Source organism: Mobula birostris, chromosome X (genome assembly GCF_030028105.1).
Source record: "Mobula birostris isolate sMobBir1 chromosome X, sMobBir1.hap1, whole genome shotgun sequence".
Classification (NCBI taxonomy): domain Eukaryota; kingdom Metazoa; phylum Chordata; class Chondrichthyes; order Myliobatiformes; family Myliobatidae; genus Mobula; species Mobula birostris.
Window position 1 is genome coordinate 4833309 of NC_092402.1, and position 10170 is coordinate 4843478.

Here is a 10170-nt window from a genome sequence, read left to right on the forward strand (position 1 = left end):
CCCTCATCCAAGTCATTAATATATATTGTAAACAACTGGGGTCCCAGCACTGAACCTTGCGGTACCCCACTAGTCACTGCCTGCCATTCTGAAAAGGTCACGTTTATTCCCACTCTTTGCTTCCTGTCTGCTAACCAATTCTCTATCCACATCAATAGCTTACCCCCAATACCGTGTGCTTTAAGTTTGCACACTAATCTCCTGTGTGGTACCTTGTCAAAAGCCATTCGAAAATCCAAATATACCACATCCACTGGTTCTCCCCTATCCACTCTACTAGTTACATCCTCAAAAAAGGTACAAGGAAGGGGGTACAGGAGCCTCAGGACCCACACCGCCAGTATCAGGGACAGTTATGACCCCTCAACCATCAGGAAAGAGGTACAGGAGCCTCAGGACCCACACCACCAGGTTCAGGAGCAGTTATTACCCCTCAACCATCAGGAAGGAGGTACAGGAGGTGGGGGGAGGGGTAGTGGTGTGTATTTATCTGCTTTGCTGGTGAGACAATCTCAGGGTCTGGGCCTACTCTGTTGGTGGTTGCAGGAGTTGACTCTGGGACTGCAGGAAGTGATTCCGACAGCTCTGGACACCGTTCTTCGCCAACAATTGACCCTGCTCTCCTCAAATGATGGATGTGTTGCTTCTAGCTGACAGCAGACACGGATTCTTGTGTAGGAAGGCGGTCCGGTTCTGTCCTTGACCTCTCTGAGGCTTGATCACCTCAGCGGTCCAAGAGTGAAACACCGGACGCTTGCCCCCGATTCGTCTCAGCTGTTCGTCCCGGCTCCTCCATCTGCAGATCGAAACTGGACACCAGCGGCTGACGATCGGTAATGAGGGCAAGCTCTCTCCTGTACCAGTACCGGTAGAGACGTTTTACACCCCAAACCCACCTCGACGCTCCTCCGTCGATCCGCGTGTAAATTTTCCCTGCAGCAGTACAGGACCGTGATGCAAGGACTATGGGGTTTGCATAGTCACTCGTTAGATGTGAGATGGCTGCCCCTGCACCATAAGACGAGGCATCACAGGCAAGCTTCACTGGAGCGTAACGTGTGAGTACAGTGTCCAACGTCATCATTTCCTTCGTCTTTTGGGAAGCCACGTCACACTGCCTGGTCCATTCCCGATCTGCAGTGATGAGTTCAAGGGGTGGAGCACAGTAGCCAGGTTTGGCAGGAGACTCTTGTAGTAACTGACAAATCCTTGGCTTTTCTCCATCAGGTCCTGTCTAAGTTTAGAGAAAATAAGAAGTCTGATGTTTGATACATCTTTTAAATTTGAAGAAACCTGGAGACCTTTTATTCGGTATTTTCATATGGTTTGATTTATTGCTCTCCCAGTTACTCTCTCAAAACTTTGAATTTGATCAGAAAGTTCTTCTTTTTTCTTACTTCACTCTCAATATGGGCTGCCCAGTTCGCCTTCCTTTTTATAAATTTTTTTTTTGTTTTTGTTTATAGAGAATAGTGTTTTTTTTTCCTATATATAAAATTATAAAAGTTTCTTTATCTTTTTTCTTTTTTTATGAAATAATGAGTATTTAATTTTTTATTATACACTATTAGATTAATACCATATGTGATCTTGATTATGTTTATTTTTACCTTTTATATGTATTGTTATCGATATAGAAATCTGAGATAATCCTCCTCTTGTTTTCGTATATATGTACTTTTAAAAGAATTAATAAAAGGATTGAGAAAGCAAAGCAAATCCTAAAGAGGACCACAGCCATGATATATATTTTGGCCTTGGGCCATCGACCGCAGCTCGAATTTTTTCAGCACACCTACATAATTCTTGCGCCTCAGTGGTGTGACCACGGTAAGTGATGCTCGGCTTAAAGAATTCACTCTTGTCACGACACGCTCTGAACCCATCACTTCCTAATCTTTTTAATACTGCCTTGAGATCTTGGAGATGTTCCTCGTCATCTTTACCAGTAACAATGAGGTCATCCTTACCGGTAGCAATGATTTCATCCTTACCGGTGACACTGAGGCCTGGCAGCCTTACAGCATCCGATGCTCAGCTTTCTGCCAGAGCGAAGGTGAAGGTGCTACTCCAAAAATCAAAGTTCAAAGGAAATTTATCATCAAAGCACAACCCTGAGATTCATTTTCTTGTGGGCAGACTCAGCAAATCAGTAGGATAGAAACTATAGCGGGATCGATGAAAGATCAACCAGGGTGCAGAAGGCAACAAACTGTGCAAATGCAAATATAAATAAATAGCAATAGATAAATGCAAATATAAATAAATAAATGCAAATATAAATAAATAACAAGAACATGAGATGATGAGGTAAAGAGCAGGTCAAATTTGAAGACAGAATGTAACATTAATGGTAAGACTCTTGGCAACGCGGAGGATCTGAGAGATCTTGGGGTCTGTGTCCATTGGACGCTTAAAGCTGCTGCGCAGGTTGACAATGTCGTTAAGAAGGCGTACGACCTTCATCAACCGTGGGACTGAGTTCAAGAGGCTCGAGAAGTTGGTCAAAGTTTTGGATGCCATGCTGGATCTCCACGGGCTCCGAAGAAAGTCGAGGAGCTGTTATGCTTTCCTCGTAATTGCACTTACGTGCTGGGCCTCTGAAATAGTATCACATAGGAATTTTAATCTATTAACCCTTTCCACCTCTGATCATCTGATGAGGACTGGCACTTGGACCTCTGGTTTCCCTCTCCTGAAGTCCATCATCAGTTTCCTTGCCTTGCTGGCACTGAGTGAGAAGATGTTGCCATGACAGCCAAATTCATGATTCCCCTCCCACAGAAACCATAGAAAAACTACAGCACAGAAACAGGCCTTTTGGCCCTTCTTGGCTGTGCCGAACCATTTTCTGCCTAGTCCCACTGACCTGCACACGGACCATATCCCTCCATACACCTCCCATCCATGTATCTGTCCAATGTACTCTTAAATGTTAAAAAAGAACCCGCATTTACCACCTCGCCTGGCAGCTCATTCCAGACTCCCACCACTCTCTGTGTGAAGAAGCCCCCCTGTAATGTTCCCTTTAAACTTCTCCCCCCTCACCCTTAACCCATGTCCTCTGGTTTTTTTCTCCCCTTCCCTCAGTGGAAAAAGCCTGCTATCTATACCCATCATAATTTTATATACCTCTATCAAATCTCCCCTCATTCTTCTACGCTCCAGGGAATAAAGTCCTAACCTATTCAACCTTTCTCTGTAACTGAGTTTCTCAAGTCCCGGCAACATCCTTGTAAACCTTCTCTGCACTCTGTCAACCTTATTTATATCCTTCCTGTAATTTGGTGACCAAAACTGAGCACAATACTCCAGATTCGGCCTCACCAATGCCTTATACAACATCATCATAACATTCCCATGAGCTGATTCATCACCACCTTTGATCCAGCCCACCACAGAGGTGTCATCAGCAAACTTAAAATATGGCGTTGGAGCTGTGCTTAGCCTCACAGTCATGGGTGTAAAGTGAGTAGAACAGGGGGCTGAGCACACAGTCGTGTTGTGCTCTTGTGTTCATGGAGTTGGTGGAGGAGACGTCGTTGCCAGTCTGAACTGACTGGGATCCACAAGTGAGGAAATTCAGGATCCAAGGAGGTACTGAGGCCAAGGTCTTGTAACTTATTGATTAGTTTTGAGGAAGCGATGGTATTGAATGCTGAGCTGTGGTTGATAACGTGACAGGCTGTAGGGTTTCACTGATAATGCAATGGTTTCTCTGTAGCAGCAATGTTTGGGTTATGGCGAGAGATAATGGGGTTTGGAATGCTGTTGTTCTTTCTTGTGAGTCTGGAAGAGAGATTTTCACCGTGTTTTGCCGGGGGAGAGATGAGGAGAGAAGACGCGAATGGAGAGGGTCAGTAGACCGCCGGACGGGGTGGACTCGAAGCGAGGGTCCGAAGGGCAGCGATGATCAGAGGAGGTCGACGGTGGACGATCGACTTATCTGTGAGCTCCAGCTTTGCGCGACAGACTGTTTCATAAGAATGGGCCCTTTTTCTTTCTTTTTGTTTTCTTTACTAACCATATAGTCAAAGTAAGAATTATAAAGCTTAATCATTTAATCACATATTGTGTACTGTTTGATATTTTGGGGTACTCATTTGTAACAGGGGACACATCACGCAGCATCCACCCAAATGAGATTTCTTAAGTTTGGCAGGGCTGGGGGCCATCACCCCACTCTATTAAGCCGCTAGCTGAAGCGAGAATTACAGCAAGGAACATCCTGATGTCTGCATCTTTGCTGTCCAGATGTTCCAGGGTTGAATGAAGATTAGATTACGAGGACACGCAGTCCTCTTTTATTGTCATTTAGTAATGCATGCATTAAGAAATGATACAATATTTCCTTCGGTGTGATATCACAAAACACAGGACAGACCAAGACTGAAAAAACTGACAAAAACCACATAATTATAACATATAGTTACAACAGTGCAACAATACCATAACTTGATGAAGAACAGAACAGTAAAAACGTTCAAAGTCGCTCGAATGTCCCACATCTCACGCAGACGGGAGAAGGAAGAAAACTCTCCCTGCCATGCCCGACCACAGTCCGACTCTGAGTCGTCCCAAAACTTCGAGCCCTCCGACACCGAGTACCCAGCACCATCTCTATCCGAACGATTCGACCTCAGCCTCGGTCGCCAGCAGCAGGCAAAGTCGGGGATTTTGGGGCCTTCCCTCCGGAAGATTCCCAATCGCTCAGTAACAGCGGCAGCGAACCGGGCGTTTCAGAAATTTCTCCAGATGTTCCCCTGTGCTTTCACGTCTGCCTCCATCAAATCAGAATTGTCCACGGCCCCTATTTAACGGATATGATATCATTTTCACTGGAGAGCTGCGCGCGCGCGTCGCACTGCCATCTTGTCCTCCCGCCAGAACAGCCAGGGAGATGGCATCTACTGTGAACTTGTTGCTCCAGTAGGTGAATCAGAGTGGATCCAAGTCACCTGTCTGGCGGGAGCTGATATACTTCATCCCCAGCCTCTCGAAACTTTTCATCGCTGTGGATGTGAGTGATAGTCATCGAGGCAGGTCACCACGTCCTTCCTGGGCACCGGCACGATTGAAGCCTGCTTGAAGCAGGTGGTCGTCCTCAGACAGGCGAAGTGAGAGACTAAAGATCTCAGTGTACACACCAGCCAGTCGGTCAGCACAGGTCTTTAGTATATGGCCAGGTACTGTGTCCGGTCCAAATGATTTCCAGGGATTCACCTCCCTGAAGGCAGCCCGCACGCCAGCTGGGGGACGTGGGGGCGCTGGCGATGGCTTCCTCCACGTTCTGACAGTCAAAGCGAGGGTGGAAGGCAGTGGGCCCACCTGGAGACAAAGCCCTGCTGTCTCCCGAGTCACCTAATTTAACTTCGAAGAGGAGGCGGTAACGTTGAAGCCCTGCCCACAGCTGTTCGGAACCCCTCGTTGGCTCAGCTTCGCTCCACGGTCTCCACCTCGCCCGCGAGGCAGTTCTCCAGAGAACCTGTGCCCCCTGGCAGTTTTCTTGGTCGCCAGACCCGAACGCCTCTGATCTGGCCCTCAGCAGGTTTCGTGTCTCCTGGTTCCTCCAGGGCTTCTGGTTGGGGGAGGAAGACTCCGACTGATTTAGTGGGGGACACGCTTATCTACAGCTGTTTTAATAAAGTCCGTTACAACCATGGTGCATTCATTAAAAACAAGCCCCTATAGCGATAGAACCCTTTGTGAGTGTTTATGGTGAGAAACATTTTTTTTAGATTAGATTATGAGGACACGCAGTCCTCTTTTATTGTCATTTAGTAATGTATGCATTAAGAAATGGTACAATTTGTTCCTCCAGAATGATATCACAGAAACACAAGACAAACCAAGACTAAAAATACTGACAAAAACCACACAATTATAACACATAGTTACAACAGTGCAAAGCAATACCGTAATTTGATGAAGAACAGACCATGGGCATGGTAAAAAGTCTCAAAGTCTCTTGAAAGTCCCATCATCTCACACAGACGGTAGAAGGAAGAGAAACTCTTCCTGCCATGAGCTTCCAGTGCCGCAAACTTGCCGATGCAGCTCCCTGGAAGCACCCGACCACAGTCCGACTCCGAGTCCGTCCGAAAACTTCGAGCCTCTGACCAGCTCTCCGACACCAAGCACCGAGCACCATCTCTGCCGAGCACTTCGACCTCGGCCCCGGCAACAGGCAACAGGCAAAGCCGAGGATTTGGGGCCTTCGCCTCCAGAGATTCTCGATCGCACAGTAGCAGCAGCAGCGAAGCAGGCACTTCAGGAGTTTCTCCAGATGTTCCTCCGTGCTCTAATGGCTGACTCCATCAAATCAGGACTGTGCACGGCATCCTAGTTCACAAATACGCTATCAATTCGGAGTGGCCGCATGCGCTGCGTCGCGCCGCCATCTTCTCCTCCCTCCATTTCGGAACTTTTCTTCCATCTCCATCTGTAGGTAGGCCTCAGCCAAGTCCACTTTGCTAAAGTGTTTTTCTCCAGGAAAGTTTGCAAAGATATCCTCTATCCCGGACAGAGGGTATTGATCTACTTTCAGTACTGGGTTGAGGGTGACCTTAAAGTCACCACAGATCCTGACAGACCCATTCTTCTTGGCTACTGGGGCCAATGGTGTTGCCCATGGGCTCCACTCAAACCTGGAAAAGTCCTCTCAGGCTGCAGTCTAGCTCATGGGCTGCTTCATCATGGATGGTATAAGGAACTGGGCGGGCTTTGCAAAACTTGGGTTTGGCATTTTCATTTAACGCTATTTTACCCTTAACATTTGAGTCTTCCAACGCTGAGGCATCATCCAGTACCTTTCTTAATTCGCTTTCAGTTGACTCTCTTGCAGGGGATGTGGCGGGCAAGTGGTGGATGGATGGCCAAGTCAAGTTTTAGTTGTCTCAACCCATCATGACCCCATAGTGTTGGCCCTCCCACTTGTAGTGTCAAGGACACCTACAAGGAGCGATGCATCAGAAAGGCAGCATCCATCATTAAGGACCCCCACCACCCAGGACGTGCCCTCTTCTCATTGCTACCATCAGGGAGGAGGTACAGGAGCCTGAAGGCACACACTCAATGATTCAGGAACAGCTTCTTCCCCTCTGCCATCAGGGAGGAGGTACAGGAGCCCGAAGACACACACTCAACGATTCAGGAACAGCTTCTTCCCCTCCGCCGTCAGGAAGGAGGTACAGGAGCCTGAAGACACACACTCAGCGACTCAGGAACAGCTTCTTCCCCTCCGCCGTCAGGGAGGAGGTACAGGAGCCTGAAGGCACAAACTCAGCGACTCAGGAACAGCTCAGGAACAGCTTCTTCCCCTCCACCATCAGGGAGGAGGTACAGGAGCCTGAAGGCACACACTCAGCGATTCAGGAACAGCTTCTTCCCCTCTGCCATCAGGGAGGAGGTACAGGAGCCTGAAGACACACACTCAACGATTCAGGAACAGCTTCTTCCCCTCTGCCATCAGGGAGGAGGTACAGGAGCCTGAAGACACACACTCAGCGATTCAGGAACAGCTTCTTCCCCTCCGCCGTCAGGAAGGAGGTACAGGAGCCTGAAGACACACACTCAGCGACTCAGGAACAGCTCCTTCCCCTCCGCCATCAGGAAGGAGGTACAGGAGCCTGAAGACACACACTCAGCGATTCAGGAACAGCTTCTTCCCCTCTGCCATCAGGGAGGAGGTACAGGAGCCTGAAGACACACACTCCACGATTCAGGAACAGCTTCTTCCCCTCTGCCATCAGGGAGGAGGTACAGGAGCCTGAAGACACACACTCAACGATTCAGGAACAGCTTCTTCCACTCTGCCATCAGGGAGGAGGTACAGGAGCCTGAAGACACACACTCAACGATTCAGGAACAGCTCCTTCCCCTCTGCCATCAGGGAGGAGGTTCAGGAGCCTGAAGACACACACTCGACGATTCAGGAACAGCTCCTTCCCCTCCGCCATCCAATTTCTGAATCGACATTGAACCCGTGAACACTACCTCACTACTTCATAATTTTAAAAAATTGTGTTGCTTATTTAATTCACCAATTTCATATATATGTACTTACTGCAATTCATTTTTTTTAATTTTTATGAACTGCAATGTACTGCTGTCGCAAAGACAACAAATTTCACCACACGTGCCGTGAGATTGAGCCTGATTCTGACTCTGATCGTTAGAAATACAAGTTGTCTGACCACAGTCTCCTGCCCCAATTAAGCAGCACAGCGTCCCAAATAGACGAAGGGGAATCCCGACTATTCTCTCGGAAAGTGTTTGCTCTTTAAGGGTTGTCCCAAATAAGCCTCTGCCCTGGTTAACCGATGGCCCAATTAACGGCTGGAATCCACCGTACATTTACTTTGAAATCTGGTTGCATAGGCTTTAGCAGAAGGGTTTGGGGTCAAGTGCTGGAGGGCGTAGATTTAAGGTGAGAGGTGAGAGGTTAACGAGGAACCTTGCAAGCACTACAGTGCTGTTGAAAAAACAACTCCATGGCATCTTAAAAGTTTCCTCCCCCGGGCAATGTCTCTGATCAACCATTCTCGTTAGACCTCCACTCCCCTCTGTTACCCGCGCCTCGTGGAAGGTTGACAGCTGATTCGATAGAGGCACGCAAAATTATGAGGGGTATAGATAGGGTAAATGCAAGCAGGCTTTTCCCACTGTGGGGGTTGTTGGGTGGGACTACAACCAGAGGTCGTGGGTTAAGGGTGAAGGGTGAGGGGTTTAAGGGGCAACATGAGGGGGAACTCCTTCACCCGCAGGGGCGGTGAGAGGGCGGAACGAGCTGTCCAGCACAAGAGGTGCATGCGAGGTTGACTTCAATGTTTAAGAGAAGTTTGGATGGGTACCTGGTGGGAGGGCGGTGGTCCTGGTAACAGGTCGACAGGAGTAGGCAGTTTAAATAGTTTCGGCATGGACTAGGTGGGCCGAAGGGCCTGTTCTTGAGCTGTACTTCTCTGTGACTCTAACAATGCACTGTAAAAACTTTAAACCATTTTTATAATTGGATCAGATTGTGAGAACACTCAGTCCTCTTTTATTGTCATTTAGAAATGCATACATGCATTAAGAAATGATACAATGTTCCTCCAGAGTAATATCACAGAAAACAGGACATACCAAAGACTAACACTGACAGAACCATATAATTATAACATATAATTACAGCAGTGCAAAGCAATACCATAATTTGATGAAGAACAGACCATGGGCACAGTAAAAAAAAGTCTCAAAGTCCCCGAGTCGATCGACTCCTGAGTCCCCGATAGCAGGCGGCAAAAGAGAGAAACTCCCTGCCATAAACCTCCAGGCACCGTCAACTTGCCGATGCCTTGGAAGCAGCCGACCACAGCCGACACTGAGTCCATTCGCCTGAAAACTTCGAGCCTCCGACCGGCCCCTCTGATACAGCCTCCCGAGCACCTTCGACCTCTCCCCGGCCGCTGAAACACGCAAAGCCAAGGATTTCGGGGCCTTCTGCTCCGGAGATTCCGGTTACCACACGGTAGCAGCGGCAGCGAAGTGGGCATTTCAGAAGTTTCTCCAGATGTTCCTCCTGTACTCTCACATCCGTCTCCATCAAATCAGAATTTTGCACAGTCCCCTACTTGACAGATAACAGGCTGTTCACATTGCAAGTACACCCTGGTATTTATGTACATTACATTCCATATCTGCACCTCAATCCCTAACTTTATTTTTTTTATATAATTTAATTTTATAATTGTTGAACATTGTTATTGTTTTGTTGTTGCATGTCGCACCCTGACCGACCCACCACTCCAAATTCCTCATTCCTGAGCGTATAATGGGTGGATAAAATTGATCCTTAATGCTTGATAAGTGGCAATTGGCCGTCGTATCCAGCGACGGCCAGAGTCCTGTGCGGGAAGAGCTTTTGAACTGGGGCAGTTGATCTTGGGTTATTTATTTTGAAATGGAATTTGGTAAAAAAGGTTATCCTACCTGCCGTTAACCCACGGTCTGCAGCCAGAAGCTGTGTACAAGAAGGGCCAGAGTCGCCTCGACTTCCTGAGGAGACTGAGGTTCTTTGGACTGTGCAGGCCTCTCCTTCACATATTCTACCAGTCTGTTGTTGCCAGTGTGGCAGTGTGCTGGGGCAATGGCATCAACGCGGGTGATGCCAACAGGCTCAATAAACTGATT